Source organism: Littorina saxatilis, linkage group LG14 (assembly GCF_037325665.1).
Source record: "Littorina saxatilis isolate snail1 linkage group LG14, US_GU_Lsax_2.0, whole genome shotgun sequence".
NCBI lineage: Eukaryota > Metazoa > Mollusca > Gastropoda > Littorinimorpha > Littorinidae > Littorina > Littorina saxatilis.
The window spans coordinates 29,825,044-29,846,791 of record NC_090258.1 but is presented as its reverse complement, the minus strand read 5'-3'; the positions used below and the strand labels follow the sequence as shown (position 1 = coordinate 29,846,791).

Below are 21,748 nucleotides of genomic sequence, written 5' to 3'. Positions count from 1 at the left end.
ATGCCGATATCGTCCCAATGTCTTCCCGCTGAAATCGATATCTTCCCGATGTCGGCATAAGGTGTCGGACCGCAGGTCCAACAAGTCATCGGGCCGATTAACATCGGACCGGATGCGTGCCGCCATAGTGCAGGTGTTCGGCCGCCTATCGGCCGCATCGTTGCCTCTTTGCAAAAGTTAGTCGGGCCAACACCCGCGTCGTATGTTTTGACGTCACCGGCCCGACTTTTTGAAGGGTGTTCGGCCGATTATCGGCCGCTAATGTCTTGCTGGCTGGGAATGGACAGCGTTCAGCCAATGTTCCTAGTGGTAAGGCGTCCGCCCTGTGATCGGGAGGTCGTGGGTTCGAACCCCGGCCGGGTCATACCTAAGACTTTAAAATTGGCAATCTAGTGGCTGCTCCGCCTGGCGTCTGGCATTATGGGGTTAGTGCTAGGACTGGTTGGTCCGGTGTCAGAATAATGTGACTGGGTGAGACATAAAGCCTGTGCTGCGACTTGTGTCTTGTGTGTGGCGCACGTTATATGTCAAAGCAGCACCGCCCTGATATGGCCCTTCGTGGTCGGCTGGGCGTTAAGCAAACAAACAAACAAACTTATTTAATAGACAATCTCATAAGATCTCACGGAGATCTACAATCACGAGAACAGACTTTCATCTCTCATGAATGTACAGAGTATAAACATGGGTACGTGGTGGAATTATTTTATATGTAAACAAACCAAACTTAATGATCAAATTCAGTCAGATCAACTATTATTTTATCTACAAATGGCGACCAGGTGATCTTGTTCATTTACAAACAAATAAATGCATATTTACCTTCATAATTTTCACTGTCAACAACATAAGCTTAACAGGTACAGTGATCATTATCTAGAACTGCTCTCTATCGCAATCAATATAGCTTATTTGTGCAGGAAATAAATGAAAGCTTGGAAAATGTTCGAAACACAGTGCAGACTATAGGAAATGATGAATAAACATAACAAACCTTCTGATTGGCCAGCTATTTACAGCCGTTTGCTATGGTGTGCAGGGTGCACTCATTCAACTGTTGTCTACTTAAAGTGCTGGAGGTATCAGAAGAGTCATGATCGAGTGTCTTTCATTTTTGACACTCGTCGCGATATAACCTTCGTGGTTGAAAACGACGTTAAACACCAAATAAAGAAAGAAAGAAAGATTTTTGACACTTAATTGATGTTTACACTTTGTGTTACCATTTGCAGGCTACCAAAAATATATAACAAGTATCCGAGTATTTGTCCGTTTTGCTTTGTGATAAACAATGTTTATGGTCTCCCATAAATTAATTTATGTTACTCCCTGGTTTGTGTCAGAAATTACTACATTTAAGGGTTTGTTCACGAATTGCCTCCTCTGTCTACTCCACCAGGAATTAACCGCCTTCCACACTCATGCTATGAATAAACGCAAACACATTGATGATGGTATTGTCGCTGAGTGATTTCATTCAGCGACTGCATTATTGAAAGGCACCATCTTGATGTATATCATCAGTCAAATAATATACATTTAACACATCAATTTTTTGATACATATTTCAACAAAGAAATTTTCATCATGTACAAAAATTAATGTAAGGGCATGGGCTGACTAGATAGATGGACACATGTACCCTGTTTTATCACACCCGCCCTTACACACAAACAATGGCTGCCTTTCCACTTGTATATATGCACTATTGGAAAAATGGCAAAAGTATTTACAACCATGCAAAAACCATGTAAAAGATGTCTCGCTATGCAGCGGTTGGTTAATTGTCAAACTTTCTTACAAAATATTTACACCAATGCAACCAATGCAATAACAGGTCAAATTGTGTTTTAACCCCAAGGGCGGTAAAAAGCCACCAACCAGCCCAGCTGGTACCGCCCCACAGCATGACACGGACAATCCAACAACTACAACAAACCGGAACGGTTTGCCTAGTGGTAAGGCGTCCGCCCCGTGATCGGGAGGTCGTGGGTTCGAACCCCGGCCGGGTCATACCTAAGACTTTAAAATTGGCAATCTAGTGGCTGCTCCGCCTGGCGTCTGGCATTATGGGGTTAGTGCTAGGACTGGTTGGTCCGGTGTCAGAATAATGTGACTGGGTGAGACATGAAGCCTGTGCTGCGACTTCTGTCTTGTGTGTGGCGCACGTTATATGTCAAAGCAGCACCGCCCTGATATGGCCCTTCGTGGTCGGCTGGGCGTTAAGCAAACAAACAAACAAACAAACAACTACAACAACCGCGCAAGCCACCAAACGTATCCTTGCCCGATGATTGCGGCATTGTACCGTCCGTTCCAGACTAAAAACTGAAATTTCAAATATTATGCATTCGAATATACGAGGTAAATGCATTTGATGCCCATTGCCCCGCTATGCGTATCTGTGCATCAGATGCCCCCTGTGATGCTAGGTGTGTAGCTGCGCCGATCCTAAAACTGTGGGTGTTGTATCTCCCCTCTGGATAGCCACTAAACTGAAGCGCTGACTTGAGTTCTTTACAAAAAGTAGTGCACAAAACGGCTTCTCTAGTGTCCGACAGAAAAAGAGGACCTGTACTACCCCCCCTCATCTGCAAATACCGTTGAACTAAAGAAACTGCACAGATGCTGGCATGGTTTTACTGTATGTCTGACCACTGCCCCCATACTGTGTTTAAACTTGCGAAAAGTTATCAACATACCGTCTTCTTCCATAGAAATATCTTCTCGCTACAAGTTGTTGTGAGATAATGTCATCTCGCCCACCCGCAGAAGAGCATGGAAAGCTAGTGCACACATAGCCTGAAATCTCAGCCTAGCATACATACTGCCAATGACGCTGTGACTGGCCTCTACCATCTTTTCTAGAATGTGCAATGTGATGGGAAGCCTCATGTCTGTGCTGCCGCTCAATTTTTTGCAACCCTGCAACATCTTTCGAATCAACACAGCGTCGGAAGGATCCCTAACATCCATGACCTTATGCACAAAACCAATAGCAGACACTGCCGACATAATAGTGCTAGGCGCATATTTGCTTTCGTGCATATGTGCTATATTATAAGCAGACTACCACAATCTCTGCGACTGGAAATTGAAACTGCATGCCGTTTAACTGGTGAAATTCCCGAAACTGTCGCCAAGTGTGTTGGTATTGCCTTACGGGTGCCCTCCGAAATGGAGGCAAACAATAGGGACTGTGCTGTCGCATCTAGCTGAGCAAAAGTGGTAGAGGAGAAAGCACTCTAGCTCCCTGTCCGCTCTGGGGCACAATTCCCTGAACCGCCCCATCTGGAAACGAGACAGGGCATCAGCAATTGAGTTGTCTACCCCAGGGACATGTCTCGCTGAGACCAATATGTTATACGTTAAGCACAGTAGCACAAGTTTTCTGACTAAAATCATTACAATGGGCTCTTTAGAAGTTTGCTTATTCAGCACTGCCACAATCGCACTATTATCTGTGTATAGAATAAGCTGTTTGTTTGCCATATGAGGACCCCAGACCTCTACTGCCAATATTATGGGGTAAAGCTCAAGTAATGTAATGTTCTGGCCCAGCCACCAGTCACTCCATTTACCATTAAACCACTTTGAACCAAAAACGGCCCCATATCCTATGCTACCCGAGGCATCGGTGTAGATTTTGAGCTGACTGTATTGTGTGCATTTTGTTTGCAAGTGCTGATATGGTTGACTTTGTGCTGTAATGCTTTGTCTTGTCTCTCATTCCCCATTTCAAAGTACGAGAACTCAGATTTTGTTCTGACACACTCATTGCATCATACAAACATCAATAAAGACACACACAAAAAGTACCCCGAAAACCCTGCTCATGAATGTGTTATTAATCCCATTCTGAAGGACACATTTTTAGCCAAACCTACTGAAATACCAACTTTCGGCATACGTATGCTTTCTGAATGTGAAAGGGCCGTTATAGATATTGATTCTGTTTGTGACGATCCTTTGACAACAAACACTCCACCCTGGCAGTTAGAAAACCCAACCGTCAATTTTTCCCTAACTTCTTTCAAGAAGAATGAAACCTCGGACTCTGTCTTTAGGCAGCTGTTTCTTGAGCAGTGCTCAAAGTACACAGAGTATGAATTTATTTTTACTGACGGCTCTCTCAAAGACGATTCAGCTGCTGCGGCAGCAGTTTCTAACAAGAAATTACATCAACCACTTCAACTCCGGCTCCCTAATGGTTCGTCCGTGTATTCGGCGGAACTTAGGGCCATCATCTTGGCATTAAAATTAATTTATCAATCCAGACATCCGTCTTTTTTGATTGTATCTGATTCGCTTTCAGCTCTTGAAGCGATATCCACCAGAAAGTTTACTCATCCTTTTTTTAGTCGACATTCACGACCTTCACACTAAACTTATTTCTGAAGGCAAGATTATCAATTTTATGTGGGCGCCCAGAGGTTGCTGACAAGGCAGCAAAGGATGCTCTAGATTTGGCGGTTTCTCGTCTCCCTGAGCAGTCTGTTCCTTTTACTGACTTACGTCGGAAGACCCTTTGTTACAGCTTAAAACTCTGGCAAGACCGTTGGTCTACCTGCACGGAAAACAAATTGTATAAAACTCTTCCTGACCTGTTAAAGCCACTTCCTTTAGTGGCTTCAAATAGAAAAGAAGAAAGTGTTTTGGCCTGGTTACATACTGGTCACACTTATCTTACACATGTACATCTGCTAAAAAGAGAAGAGGCACCATGGTACCACGCCTGTGATACCGGTTTTACTGTGAGTCATTTTATCACCGAGTGTGCTGATTTGTATGATCAACGAGAGAAGTATTTTGGCACCTCGAACTTGAAAAGTATTTTTACAGAGGTCAGCTCTACAGCTCTTTTTGGGTTTTTAAAGGAGTCTGGTCTTTATTTTAAGATTTGAATTTTAAAACTACCTAAGTTATTTGACATATAGGGTTTTGGTTTGACCTTTTTGTTGCCTTCGGGTGACGTTACGGATTTTATGTATTAGAATTGTTTTAATCAAAAAATGTGAAATGATTAACTTGTGGGGTCCTGATTTGGCCTATTATGGTCCGCTGGACCCGTAAAGCAACAGCTAACTAACTAACTTCATGCAGGGTTCTCCACATATGTTGTCCGTTTGGGTTCAATGCCAACTTCAACTTATAAAGGTGGTCATTTGGACCCACTGTAGTCATTTTCAGTGCAATACAGAACTCCCTCTGTGAATTGCCCGGTACACTTGTTTTTGTTCCTTTGGCTTCTTTGGAGAGCTCTCCTAATGTTGATCAAATCGCACTCTGGAAACAAACCACCCACATAAAACTTAGCTTGGCTTCCCACATTCATTCTTGTTCAGATTTCAGAACACACGAACAGACGAAAAGTCAATTAAATCACTTCACACTTATCTCACTCATGTTCATCTGCTTAAAAGAGAAGAGGCACCATGGTGCTACGCATGTGATACTGGTTTTACTGTGAGTCATTTTCACACCGAGTGTGCTGATCTGTATGATCAACGAGAAAAGTATTTTGGCACCTCGATTTTGAAAAGTATTTTTACAGAGGTCAGCTCTTCAGCTCTTTTTGGGTTCTTAAAGGAGTCTGGTCTTTATTTTAAGATTTGAATTTTAAAACAACTTAGTTTATTTGACATAAAGGGTTTTGCTTTGACTTTTTTGTTGCCTTCGGGTGACGTTACGGATTTTATGTATTAGAAGGGTTTTAATCTAAAAATGTGCAATGATTAACTTATGAGGTCCTGATTTGGCCTATTATGGTCCGCTGGACCCGAAAAGCAACAGCTAACTAACTAATTAAATCACTCAAGCTGTAAGGCACAGACACATCATAGTGATACTAGGAACAGCATGTGTGAACAAATACATTCAACACCTTCCCATCTTCTTTACTGCGTACACACACAAAATATAACAAGAAAGTTATTTAAAGAACAGGGTATCCCAAGTTTTGTGTTGGGAAAGAGTTCTCTGCAGCTGGTGTGCCATCAAGAAAGGGTTGAGAACAAACCCTTGCATCTTTTGAAAAAAAAGCTTGTGCCTTCCGTCTGCTGTTGTGTCTACACGGCTGATGAGTCGAATCCACTTTAATCTCGTTGTGCTGGTTTCTTCTTGTGTGTTGGATGCGGATGCAAGCTGTTGAAAACAGACAGATGCATATCAGATTTAACAATTTATGGCTCTACAAAGCAATTTTTATTGCTTTTCAATCACAGCCATGCTCTAACAACATGAAGTAAAACAAAAAAACAAGAAACGGAAACACACTGACACAGAAAGTGAGCCACGTTTGAATCTGCCGTGCATGAGGTAAAAAAATGTGGCTCACTTTCTGTGTCAGTGTGTTATAGATTTGAATGTAAATAGTCTGAAACGTAGAACTTGCCATATGAAGGGAAAAGAAAATAACTGCATCGGTCTCGAATAGCAGCTAGCATCTGCTGAAGAGACATTAAACCCCAAAAACCAACCAACCTGTGTCAGTGTGTTTCCGTTTCTTGTTTTTTTGTTTTAATTACTTCATGCCGGTGTGCTGTTTTTGAACTTTTTCAGTGTAACGTTCAAAGCTGTATAAATGCAGGTCTAGCTAAACGGTTTTGTAATCATGCTATGGAATTTGCAGAAAAAACCCAATAAATCGCATGAATGTCAGGCAATAAAATAAGTTGATCAAGATCTGTTACAGTGTTGCGCTTACCTGAAGGTGGTTGGCATGAACACCACAGACTCATTTTGCAAAGTTAGCTTTCCAGCGCGTAAACACACACACACACACACACACACACACACACACACACACACACACACACACACACACACTCATTCACACACACTTTCTCTGCACTTCGCGGAGCCCTCTCTCTTTTATGGTGCTAATAACTATCAGAGGTGTCAGGATAAGGCAATTAAAATGGTACCCCTGCTCTTCGCGGAGGCCCCTCTCCGATAAACCACCAGAGGTGGTCAGTGGTTTAGAGAAGTTTAATAGGACGTGGTTTCCCTATCGAGGGTTGCTTAGGGTTTAATGCTTAGATTAGTGCTAGACAAATGGTGTGGGGTGGGCCTGGAAGTTAGCTTGACTGGTGAGAGGGGGCTGGGAACTGGTGTACAAATATAAAAGCTTTAACAACTAGACTCAGATAGCTACCCCACAGCCATTTTGCTAAAACATAAGAAAAACCATGGATGTTTGTACCTGCACCCGGGTAGAACAGTTGTTCGATTTGTGCAAGATTTTTGCGGAAACTGAATGTCCTGGATACCCCCCGCGGGTTAGGGGGAGTCCCATATTGGTTGGGACGAGAAAGAATTTACCCGATGCTACCCAGCATGTCGTAAGAGGCGACTAACGGTTCTGTTTCTCCTTTTACCCTTGTTAAGTGTTTCTTGTATAGAATATAGTCAATGTTTGTAAAGATTTTAGTCAAGCAGTATGTAAGAAATGTTAAGTCCTTTGTACTGGAAACTTGCATTCTCCCAGTAAGGTCATATATTGTACTACGTTGCAAGCCCCTGGAGCAATTTTTTGATTAGTGCTTTTGTGAACAAGAAACAATTAACAAGTGGCTCTATCCCATCTCCCCCCTTTCCCCTATCCCATCTCCCCCTTTCCCCGTCGCGATATAACCTTGAATGGTTGAAAACGACGTAAAACACCAAATAAAGAAAGAAATGTCCTGGATGTTCATTTGTCGATGCCTGGGCCATCCACACCTGTTGGATGGACGACGAGGGGGAATTGATGACGATGTGGGGAGATCGAGCTGTCGATGTGATGTTTGGGGGAATTGGATATTCCAAGACCGTTTGCAGGAGATCAAAAACCACCTCATACCCTATGTCAGTGATGTGTTTTGGCCAGTGCGCTATTTCCAAAATAATCCTCACCTCTTTGTGGGTAGTGGCAACGATAGCGGCATAGATTCAGACCATGATGATGATGGTAATGATGTCCCGCAGTGGGGCACTGCGGTTATGAAATTAAAGGCCCCTCCTGTTTTTGGAACCGCAGGAGCTTTCTAGTTTGCTGTTAGGTAGATTTTTGGTTCCTCTTTCCTGTCATGCTCTCTTTTTCTTCATGAATTCTTTTCTTTTTTCTGCCTTCTTGCTCATTCACCTGTATTTTTTCCAAAAAATCTCTTCTCTTGCCGCTTGTCTTGCGATTCATGTATAGTTTAATCTGTTAGTGTTCTGATGTAAGTCCAGCAGTAGATCTAGGTTAAGCCTATTTTAACATACTGGAAACTGGTAATCTTCCAGTAGGTATTAATTTAGTTTTACTAAAGCCTGCTGGGACACAAGTAATGGGTTAGTGCATTTGTAAACAGGAATCGCTTGACAAGTGGCCCCCTTCATCCCCCCCTTCCTCGTCCTGATATGGCTCTGCGTAGTCGGCTGGACGTTAAGCAACAAATAAACAAACAAACAAATGGTAATGATGATTTTGATGACGATGGATGGGTTGAAGTGTATGTGCACAACCTACAAGCGGTGCGAGACGATGACCCTGAGAGCGGTGTAGAAGACAACTAACAAACTCAGGTAAGCACTAGTTAGTTAAAAAAGAGAGTGAGAGACCGAGGGAGCGGGGGAGCGAACGAGAGAGAGAGAGAGAGAACCCGTGTGAGGATTCGACACACACACACTTTGTACCAGTGGCGTGGGAGGGGCAGTGTTTTTAGTTAGACACCAGCAGCAAGAGTATTTATACCGACCCCCTAGCTTTGAACAGCGTCAGTTAGATAAAACTTTATCGAACCAAAAAAGATGCATCGTTTTGTGAACCAAGTTACAGGTCGTGTTCATACTCGGCTTTTTTTTTAGATTGATGTGGACAAACATCCGCAACCTGTGTTACGAACTTTGTGAAGGTTGTGAGCTAAATCAAGGAAATCAGCTAGGTCACAGCTGTCTTACGCTCACACACGAAGAACGTGTTTGGCTGTACACAGAAACAGCCTTAAAACGCGTTTTGAATGTTGATGAGGTTACGTCGTCCGTGGTTGATTTTTGTATTGAACAACTACTTCTAGACGCAGAAGAAAAAACTGATTAAACAAAACAAACCAAGGTGGGTTGATAGTTGTAAATTAATAAATTAGTGTTAAAAATAAAAACCGTGTTTTTATTTTAATTTTTTTAGTTAATACTTGATGGTGTTTTAAAATATATTTTCAGGGTCATCTTCTAAACTTCCACACAGCCCGACCACAGCACCCACTGACAACGAGTTTCTACCCCCGGTCCTTATCAGGACCAACCACTTTTTCTCAAAAGAGTTGAACAAACTCGTTGCAAAACTTTTTAATTTTTTTGTTTTAATTTTGTGTGTGTTATTTTTGTTGTTGTTGTTTTGTTTTGTTATTGTTGTTGATGTTGAATCCCCCATTGTTGGCTGTTTGTGCTGTCTAATGGTTTTATGTGGGTGTTATAAACAGCGCAGGTACATTTACACCGAACACCAGAGGTGCGTTGCATAGAGCGTTTCGATCTGTTCGCGAAGAGACAAACAGTTTTCATGTTGTAGGAAACGCTATGTTCGCGGCGAACTGTTCGCGGCGAACTCAATTCTACCCTCTCTACCTATTTTCAAGTAAATGGACCCATCTCTTCGCTGACAGCCGAGTCAATGCATGTATATTGGGGGCGATCATCCGAACAGTCGCTTTGTACTTGGAACAGCCCTCCCTACCCGCACTGACAAAAGTAGACGAGTCCAATCGCTTACAGCTCAGTCCATGAGTACATTTTAGGGGTGACGGTATACAGTGGCCCTCAGGATATCTGTGTGTGTGTGTGTGTTTGAGTTTCGTACCCCACGAAGAGAAGCAGGGCCTTTCCTTTTCTTTTTTTTGGTGGTCAGATTTGACAGTTAGATTTCTTGTCGAGTCCGTGGAAAAGCGTTGTGGTCTTCATTTCATTCAATAAAGGTGAATGTTTAGGAGTAAAAAGCCCGTGTGCGCGGGCTCTCTCTCTCTCTCTCTCTCTCTCTCTTTCTCTCTCTGTTCGTCTGTCTGTCTCTCCCTCCCTTTCTTTTTCTTTCACGATCTCTCTACCTGTCTCTCTTTCTCTCTCTCTCACCGTCTCTCTCTCTCTCTCTCTCTCTCTCTCTCTTTCTCTCTCTCTTTCTCTCTCTGTTCGTCTGTCTGTCTCTTCCTCCCTTTCTCTTTCTCGGTCTCTCTATCTGTCTCTCTCTCGCCCTTCCGCACACACGCGCGCGTATACACACACACACACGCACACACACACACAAACACACACACACACACACATATACACACACACACACACACACACACACATATATATGTTTACATACACACATACACACGCGCGCACTCACTCACTCACACACATTAACATAAACCAACAGTGATACACACATAAACACAAACAAGCACGCACACACACACACACACACACAGCCATTGCCATACGCACACGCAAATACACCCACACACTTCATTGCACGCAGATATGAAGGGGAGAGAGAGAGAAAGAGCGAAAGAGAGAGAGAGAGAGAGAGAGAGTTCTTTTCCTCTTTATGCCTCATCACAATAACACGCAAGTGTCACTATCTGCACACATTCTTCTCGCTCTGACTTTTTGTGGACGTCAGCCTTTTAAAACTTGACTCTGTCCGATCTCGTGAAAAAAGCAGACAACGCGATCTTGCAGCAAATACAAAATGACACATGCAGTAGCGTATTTTACTACCAAAACACACACAAACAAAATAATACACCCACACAATTCATTACACGGAAATAGGAAGGTGGTGGGGAGGGGAAAGAGAGAGACAGAGACAGAGAGAGAGAGAGAGAGCTGAGAGAGACAAGAGACAGAGAGAGACAGAGAAGAGAGAGACAGACAGACAGAGAGACAGAGCACAGAGAGAGAGAGAGAGAGGAGAGAGAGACAAGAGACAGAGAGGAGAGAGAGACAAGAGAGAGAGAGACAGAGCAGAGAGAGAGAGACAGACAGACAGACAGACAGACAGAGACGGAGCAGAGAGAGACAGAGACACAGAGAGAGAGAGAGACAAGAGACAGAGAGAGTTCTTTCTCTCTTATGCCTTATTCTCTCTTATGCCTTATCACAATAAGCCACAAGGAACTTAGTCGATAAATATCGACAGGGGGCGGACAAATGGTTTACATGTGAAATGTGTGTATATGGGTGTGGGTCTGAAACAAACAAACAAACAAACAAACCATGTGAACCCCCCCTCCCACCGCTCGCGGGCTGAACGACTGACGTCACATGTCGCTTCGGTCTTTTCCAGAAGAACACCGCGTGTTCACCACGCCTTTCCAACTATGTGCTCCCATACAGTTTTGGTAGATACATGCTTGTGCAAGTATGTTATTAGTATTACCAATATGAATCTTATTTTCCTTTCGATGGTCAGTTTTACTCACCTCTGTAACGGCAGTCACCTCTGCGAATGCTGTCGAAGAATCTAACCGAAAGTAAACATTCTGGGAATCTACGCGCATCGGCCTTGACGCAAGTTCAATACTGAGCCAATGAGCGCGGCGCGAGAATCTTCCCGCACCGTAGACCAGATTAGTAGGTGCTTGATTTTGATATTTTGATTTTACATAACATTAAACCTTTCTTGGGGTTCATGGTCATGGCAACAGCCATAATAATATATATCATGTATAATATTACATTTCAGCATATTTGAATTACATGTCATCATACCAAACTGTCATACATTTTTATTCCCACATCATTCTGATTGATCACAACCAAACCTACTATCAGTGGACACATCCAAATGTAAGCGCCTGTTCTTGACAACTTTTAATCGATCTAAAAATAGCAACTTGCTGGGTCTTTTGCCGCCAACAGACACTGTTTGGCCTGTAGGTAAAATGTACAATGTATTTTCTGATTTGTGCACAAAAGCTTTTTTTTATTTTTTTTTTTTAACATAACAATGTTTAATGTCACTGTATGTTTAAAAGACCATGGTCATATTTGTAAAAAAAATGTTAAATTAGAAAATAAATAACATTTTGGTTCATGATTTTTCCTACACCTGTGCCGAAAATAAGAAATAAAAATGTCGGTATATAAGTTGCTCAAATACAATTAGGTATGAATGGCTCGGTTTGAGTTTGTTGCAGTTGACCCTGCACAATGCGACCTATCATGTTTTTGCGATTTTGCCGTCACCCCTCCCATAGGGTGACGTATTTCACAACTTCCTGTGTTACACAAACTCTGTGATGACCAAATTTGCCTTCACTCCTCCCATAGGGTGACGGATTTCACAACTTTCTACAGATGAACAATGTTGCCTCCACCCCTCCCATAGGGTGACGGATGTCACAACTTCCTGTGTACACAAACTGATGACGTATTTCACAACAAAATGGCGCTGCCCATGGTCAACCTCGAAACTATCCGTATAGAATGGGGGCGTCCTCGCCCCCATAACAAGGGTCACTTTCTGCACGCATTCTTCTCTCTCTGAATGTTTAGGGTCGGCAGCCTTTTCAATCATAAGTTCGATCTCGTGAAACAAGCAACACACACACACACACACCCTCACATACACATGCACATATATTCACCCAGGAACACACACACACACACACACACAACCTCAAACACCCCCCCCCGACACACACACACATCCACACACAAACATAATACTTTCACACACACACACACCACCCTTAACAGTCATATGCACTAACGCACACACACACACACACACACGCACACACACACACACACACACACACATGCATTTATTTATTAAGGAGATTTCTATAGCGCATAACTAAAAGCACTATGCACACGTGCACACACACAAACACACATACACACATGTATACACACACACCCACACATGCACACGCACGCCCTCACTCACACACATTAGCATACACGCACACACACACACGTGCACACACACACACACATACACACACATATACACAAACACACATAAACAAGCACAAACACACAGACACTCACACATACACTAACGCGCACACATGCACACATACACACACACGCACACACACACACGCACACATACACGCACACGAACACACACACTTACTACACACACGCTCACACACACACATACATACTCGCACAATCACACGCGCGTGCGCGCGCATACAAATACACACAGACACACACACACACACATGTATGCACACACATATATATACACACACACACACATGCTCAATCACAAACACATACACATACACACACACACCACCCTCAACACACACACACACACATACATACCAACGCACACACGGACAAACACACACACGTGCGCGCACACACACAAACATGCACTTACATACACTCAGACACATACACACACACTGACACATCCAGACGCACACACATACACACACGCACAACCTTATACACACACACACACACCATAAAACACACACTAACACACACACACACGCACACACACGCAAATACACACATGTATGTATGTGTGTTTGCGCGCGCGCGAGTGTGTGTGTGTGTGTATAGAATAGAATAGAATAGAATAGAATAATGTTTATTGTCATGAACCAGTAAAGTTATTGACACAACAAACAACAAATAATAATAATGCATTATACAATGCTAAAACAATCCGTAACAAATTTGCCAAGACGAACTTGAACTTCGTCTTCTAAAAATAAGTTACTTGGATTTTTGTTAGCATATTTCATATTGATATGTGAAGCATCTTCTTTAAATTCATCCCTTAATTTAACATATTTATTGCATTTATCTAGAAAATGTATTTCATCTTCTATGACATTGCATTCAATACAAAGACGATTTTCTTTAGGGATATTCTGATGTCTTCCACTTTCAATTTTTAGACAATGTGTGCTAGTCCTTAATCTGCTTAACATCTTTCTGTGTTTATTATTCTTAATTTGTATTAAGTATGACTGCATTTCGTAAGATTTACTGATCATAGAATAAAACTTAAGTCTGGAATATGTATCTGATTTTTCTTTTGTCCAGTATCTTATATATTCCTCTTGTTGTTTTTTGTCAATGGCAAACTTTAATTTGTGTACATTTAATGTAGATTGGTTATGCCAAACGTGACTAAAACCTAAGTTACAAAGAGATTGTCTAACAAATTGTAGCCATGGCGTTTCTGTCGGATGGAGCAACATTGAGTCATATAATTGATGTATATACGAATCTTGTTTGGAGTCTAGAATATGCGCCCAGAATGCTATTGTTTGTGATAACATTTTTAATCCTAAAGGGAACCTTCCTAATTCCCCCAGTACAGGTATCCACATAGCTTTTCTATGAACTCCAAGAAGGAATCGACAAAATTTGATATGAACAAATTCATGAGGAGTTTTGCTAGATAAACATGATCCAAAGAAATGATCAGTATTTGTTTGTTTTATTTTATTATTAAACGTAAACGGATACCAGATTTCAGCGCCATATGTTAATATCGGATTTACAAGTGAATCAAATAAATGTATCATTGTGTCTATTTGCACGTTTTGATTGCTGAAAATTCTGCGGAGGGAATGTGCTGCTTTATTACCTTGTTTACTTAAATGATCTTGAGCTGTATCAAAATTTCCATTCTTGTTGAATATGACCCCTAAATATTTATATTGATCTGTTACTTTGATTACATCAGTTCCACATTTAAATATTGTGTGCATTTTTGGATTTATATGACAAAATACTATAATTTTTGTTTTTTCTATGTTAATTTTCAAACCCCACTGTAGGCAATAGTTATTTAGATAATCTAACTTATTTTGTAATCCTATTTTTGATTTTGAAAGAAGTACTAGATCATCTGCATACAGTAGACACGATATTTTTGTATTCTGGTTAATGTATGGCGAATCAACGTCAGGCATTCCATCTGTTATATCATTAATGAAAATATTAAAAAGAGTTGGGCTTAATGTATTTCCTTGATGTACTCCTTTTTTAACCAATACATCTGGTGAATATCCACCTTGCATTTGTGTGCATATCTTTGTATTAATATACATGTTTTTGATTATATTGTAGCATTTACCTCTTATGCCAGTTTTGTATATCTTAAGTAAAAGTGCATCATGCCAAACGTTATCAAAAGCTTTTTGAAAATCTACGAAACATCCATATAATCTACCATTTTTAGTATTGATAATATCGTCTACAATTTTCTTCAGAATGAATATTTGATCCATCGTTCGGTATCCTTTTCGAAACCCAGCTTGTTCTTTTATCAAAATATTCTTTTTTTCTAAAAAGTTGTTGATTCTTGAATTTATGATTTTACAAAACAATTTTCCCAAATTACTACTAAGAGTGATTCCTCTATAGTTACTCGGATTCATTGGATCTCCTTTTTTATGCAATGGTACACTTATTCCAGTCTTCCATTCTGTAGGATAGTTACCACTTGTAAGAATAATGTTGAATAGATTAACTAATATTTTAGTCATATGATCTAAACTTGCTTTTATAATTTCATTGGTTATTCTATCTTTTCCGGATGACTTCTTATTTTTCAACGTTTTACATTCTTTTTTTAATTCTTTCTCTGTTATGGGGTCATCTAAAATAGGTGTATAACAATGTGTATGCATCTTCTTTAATTCCTCATTTACTATGTATTTTCTTTCATCAGAAACTTTAGTTTCTGTTCCTATCAATTTCTCTAAATGATCAATCCATTTCATTGGATTGATTGCACATTTTTTAGTTGTATTGACTTCACCCATCGTCTTTAAATCTTTTAGAGTTTTCCACATAGCACTTGGATCGTTATTAAATTCGTCATTCAATTTCTTTACTAAATTATCTTTAAAAATCCTTTTCTTTTTCTTTAATATTGCTTTGTATTTTTTTCTTTTTGAGTAGTATTTCTGACATAAATTTACATCATAAGGGTATCTATTTAGAGCATTTAATAATGATTTTAATTCTCTCCTTTGTAAAAAACAGTCACTATCGAACCATTTTTTATGTTTTCTATTCTTTTTCGTAAAATTGCGGTTCTTGATTTTCTTGTTCAAGCATTTTTTTGCAGCCGTGTTTAGCATTGCTGTTATTTTGTCTGTTAAATTGTTAACACACTCGTCTGAGTAATATTTGTCTTCACATGTATGCATTGTTTCAATTTCGTCGTGTATGTTCTGAAGTAAATGTTTCATGTCTCGTGTGTCTAACTCCTGTTTGAATTTAACTTGTGAATTGCTGTCCCACTGATATATTATATCTTCTGCTTTTCCTTGGTTATTAATTGAACATTTATTATGTTTACAATTGATGTTAGGTTTAACATTGGCATTTTTGTTTTTGAACGGAATTCGAATTCTTAGTTCTAAAGGACAATGATCTGAATATACAGTTAAATCTTTTACTTTCATATGTATTACATCCTTGATTAGTTCCTGAGAACAAAGAAAATAGTCTACTACACTACAACCCTGGGGTGTATAACATGTGTATCGCCCACTTAAGTCTCCCAAGGACCTTCCATTAAGTATATACATGTTATTATTATGGCACAAATCTATCAACCTTCTACCTTGTTTTTGTATGACCTTATCTGAAGAATGTCTTTCATGTAGATAGTCAAAGCAATAAGTTGATGGCAAAGAATACCTAAGACTTTCGCTATCTAACTTTAGATAATCGATCAGTTCACCCGTTCTTGCATTGAAGTCTCCGCATAAGATCACGTTACCTTTGGGTATTAATTCATCTAAGTCATTCTCTAACTTGTCCCACAATTCCTCAGTAAAATCTTTTCCAAAGGATGACGATTCGGGCGGAATATATACACACCCTAAATAAATGTCGTGTTCTTTGTTATCCTTTTGAACTTTCAGCCAAATAATGTCACTGTTGCTTTTTTGTAGGATTTGGAAGTTTGAAGATATGTTTTCTCTTATGAATAAACTAATACCCCCAGAAGCACTGGTTGCATTTGTTCTTCTCTTTCTATAAAAGTGACGTTTTACAAATCCTGATAGAAATACTTCTTCGGCATGGTCCTCGTCCAGGTGCATCTCCTCCAGCATAATAATGTCATATCCACATAAAGATTGTATAACGTTATCATCCTGCAATTTGTTGGTTGTTTGTCCGTCGATTGTTTCTTTATACCCTTTTAGGTTCCACGACAAAACATTAATACTGAATGTACTACTATCAAACATGTATGGTTTGTATGAAAAGTTACCTTCGTCGTAACACTAACATTTTTGAAAGAATCGAATACGTTATTAACGAACAAAATATCTATCACGATATTATTAAAAGAAATATCTATCGCGTGGTCGTGGTTGTGGACTCCAGTTCCATGGTCTCATCATGTGAGGATGCATGAAGGCTGAATCTCTCTTTGGTGGACTATGATGATGTCCACTCCATCTTCCATTGCTCTCCCATGTTCTCTGTCTTCCCGTTTGCTGGTGTCGTCGTTCAAATGGTGGTGGGCGAGACTGGTGATGAAATTGGCGATGATAATGACCCGTATGTTGTTGGATTGGTCTGGCAGCTTGGTGTTCTGAGTGATGGTTTCCCTGCCTTTCCCACAAAATATGGTCAAGGTGTTGGCCAATGTTTCTTGCCAGGACTGCCGCGCCTTTCATCGTTGGATGTATTCCGTCTCTGTTCGACAGCGAATATACGTTTTCATGTGAGACAAAGGAAATTCCTGTCTCCGCCATGTCTGCTGCGCACACAGCATTGAATACCTCTCGTTGAGTGTTCAGATCCATTACGTTAGTTGGAATGATCTTACTCACGACAACCTTGGCTTCTTTGAATCGCTGTTTGGCTGCCTCCACACATTTGGTCATCATTTTTGCCGCTCTCTGACCTTTTTCTTTCTTGATGTCATTCACCCCGACATGAAACATAATTGCATCTGGAGTTTTGTGAATGTTCTCCACTGTTTCTTGGCAATCCTTGATGTTCACTACATGTTTTTTTACTATCTTCAGACCGTACGTTTTTTGCATTCGGCCTGGATCGACATGTTTCAATACACTGTCATGAATGAGGTAGACTGTTGGTAGAGAGTTTTCTTCCTCTCTGTGCTCTTGTCGCGACAGGTTTTCAAACACAACGTCTTCCTGATCTTCATCTGAATTGGACTCACTCGCTGTTGAATCAACAAAGTCAAAAGAATCTTCACGGCGATGTCTTTTCAACACGCTGATCGGGCTTTTGTTTTTCTTTTTTACACGAGGATTTCTTGATGACGTCAGATTGTTCGATGTTGTTGACGTCATTGCCTTTTCGGCTTCATGGTCTTTGTTTTCCATCTTCTCGTATGGCGATTTCGATGTTATATCTCTGACTTGATCAACCCTTTTATTCACCTCTATTCCTGATGACGTCATTGGTTTTGTGCACGACTTTTCTGGTGTCATTTCGATGCTGATGTCATGGTTCATGCTTCCATTCTTTTGAGGTTGGCACGTGGTCTTTGGAACCTTCTGTTTTTTCTCATGTAGTTGTTCTTTTACGGATGTGCTGTACGTAAGGATATCTGAATACGTCGTTTGAGTTGTCACATCTTGTTGTCTCGTCTTGGGGTGTGTCGACAACATGTCAGTCAGTTCCTTGATCTCTTCTTTGTGACTTCTATTTGTCAGCTGGATTTGTTCGGCCAAGTTGAGAATCGCGTTCTCCATGTTCTGTATCATTCTCTTGCCCTCAGACTGTTCCAGTTTCAAGAGCTGCAACTCATGTAGCAGGATGACATTGTTGTTTTTAATCGCATGATTGTTATCAAGAGATTCTTCTTCTTCGGTGAGGATTTCACTGACGTCCTCCACAATCTTTTCGTCCAACATCGCTTGTGCACAATCCTCGCAGGTGAACTTTCTCTGCGTTCTTACGAATAAGCACAGCTGATACACTGGTAACTTGGTGTGCATCCATGGAATCTTGCTTTTGCATGAAGAACATGTAAGTTTTCTTTGTTTGGATATTTCCTCAGTTTTTTCACCGTTGATCAGTGTTTTCACGAGTGTTTGATCATCCTCTTGACAATTCTGGAATCTTTGTTCTTGGGTTGTCAAGGGAATCGTGTCGTCATGTCCTTCAACCGTGGTTTCGCTTCGGTTTTCTGTTGTTTCATCTTGAAATTCATCCTCCTCACCTACTCTAGTTTCATCCTCTCCTTCAAAGTTCTGATGCTCATTTGAAGAACCTTTGAATATAACTGGATTCTCAATTCCAGCCTGCCGCATCGCGCATTTTGCTGCGGCCAACGACTGGTAACAACGATGAGTTGCCTTTGGGAATGCCGTCACTGATTTCGACGCCTCGTTCCATGTATCAAATATTCCAACAGTCCTTCCACTGCTTACAGCATAAAATCGCTTTTCTGATCTCTTCTTTTTCCTTGATCCTCTCGAACGACTCATTTTTTCACTTTTGAATCATCACTTCACATGGGATGCGTCAGGCTTTCGCCATTTTAGAACCGGAAGTTTATGTTTATGTTTGTGTGTGTGTGTGTGAGTGAGAGAGAGAGAAAGAAAGGGAAAGAAAGAAAGAGGGAGAGAGAGAGAGTCAACCGGAAAGCTCAGTACAGTGCAATAGTTTTTGGCGTGCCACCTCTCAGGTACGTTACAGAATGCTCCCCGCAAACCCCCGTTTCCTAGACCATTCTCGGCGAGCGTTCGCAATTGTTACGCTATAGTACCGAGCGCTTGCTAACGCTCGCGAGCGCCACAACAAAACTATGCGTTGCTTAGAAAACATTCGCAAACGTTCTGTGGCGCTCTGCCTATGCAACGCACCCCTGTTGTTCTACAGTCAGTCATACCTAATGTTAGGTTAGAGACTGCTCACGCCTGAGTATTGCACCACAGAGACGCAAGACCTTACATGTTAAAACATGTTGATTGGTCAGCACTAAAAATAGAAACGCGTAGTTAGACACGAGTGTGAGGCGGTCAAAGGGGGGTATAAAAAAAAAGTTCTTCTGGGTGCTTACGCCTGCACCCCTGCCAGCAGATAAAACCAAGTTCTTGGGAGTGACATTCACAAGCTCTCTCAGTTGGGGCCCACACATAGACTCACTTGTGAGAAAAGCTCAACGCTCTCTAAACCTGATAAAGGTTCTGAGCAGAGAGTCGTGGGCAGCCGGAAAACCATTGATCCATCTTGTCCGTGCCCTTGTTCGGTCGCGCCTCAGCTATGGCCAAGAGGCTTTCTTTGCAGCTCCTGACAGTCAGTGGGTAAAGCTTGAAAGAGTAGAAAGAGCCGCTCTCAAAGTGGCGCTGGGGGTCCCCAGATCGGCAGTCTCCACTCTACTTTACCAGGAAGTGGGATGGCTGCCACTGAAAGAGGAATGCCACCTCAGATGTGCACAGCTGGCTGTCAGAATACACTGTGTCCCAAACACGGCAGTGGAAGTATTTACCCCAGACATGGGAGATACCGACCACATGCAATACAAAGCTCTTGAATCCAAGACTCATACATACCAAACAGTGCTCCCAATATACAACCATGTGAAGGGCATATGGGAACAGAGTGGCCTGTCCAAGGAAAAGCTGGTCACAGGTGGTACTCTTCCTTACCCTCCATGGCTGCTTGAAGCCCCAAATCTGATCATGGACTATGGAGACGGCCTCAAAAAGGCAGAAGACCCATTGCTGCTAGCCACAGTTGCAAAAGAAAAGATCGATCAACGATTTAAAAGCCACCTACAGGTCTTCACAGATGGTTCGATCCTGCAGTCAGGGGAGGCTGGGTGTGCCTTGTCGATTCCTGGACTTGATATAACACGAAAATACAAGCTAAACAAGGGGATCAGCATCTTCTCTGCAGAGTTATTTGCTATCTACATGGCCTGCACACTGATAAACGATCTGCCAACCCCACCTCTGGGGGTGGTCATCCTTACGGACTCAAAATCCTCGTTGCAAGCACTTGCACATGGCACCAAGAACAGAGGAGAGATGCAAACTGAAATTCATTTTTTAGCCCACCAAATTATGACAAAAGGAACAGACTTTTCCCTCATGTGGCTGCCATCCCACACAGGAATCCGGGGAAATGAAATGGCGGACAGAGCAGCAAAAGCAGCGGCTATGTCAACCATGCCAGTGACAGACATTCGGCTCTCCTGCCAGGAAGCCAAACTGCTGCTAGCCAAGCTAAAAAGAGAGGAAAGAGAGCAGACACTGTCACAAACATGTGAAGAGAGAGGATGGATACACCTCCCCTACAATAGGAAAGGGCACCACCTCCCACTCCCCCCGAGACCCATGAGCCTGTTGCGTCGCTTGCGCACGGTCAGCAGCCGCATCTACTGGGACAAGGTAGTCTGTCAGTGTGGCAAGACTGGACACCTCACACACGTGTTTGAAGGTTGTGACACTCTCAAGGAAGAGATGTCTAGTCTCATCCGCTACAGAAGGGAGAATGCTCTCAGTCTGGGAGACTTTCTCCGCCCACACCCATCACTCGGAGAGAAACCAATGATGGTCTTGGTCACCAATTTGTTCACCTCAACTGTTGCGAGCTGGTTCTAGTGTGCTTGCAGCAGACCCAGCACAGCACAGATCCACTTCTGGAATCTTAAGCTAAATGTGTCCCAAGACACACATTTTGTAGTCCTGGCATCCTGAAAGGCAGAGGCCCCAACCTACAGGTTTGCTACCATACCAAAAACGCCTCCAGACACGGGAACTTGGGAGCAGAGGCAACAGCTCCGCTTGAACCTCAGAAACCAAAT

The 21,748-nt window shown here is 41.7% G+C and overlaps 1 protein-coding gene across 2 annotated transcripts in view; it reads left to right on the top strand.

The window, feature by feature from the left end:
• The window catches only part of LOC138947535 (uncharacterized), a 118,531-nt gene that overhangs the window by 82,901 nt on the left and 13,882 nt on the right, over positions 1–21,748 (top strand). The window lies entirely within an intron of this gene.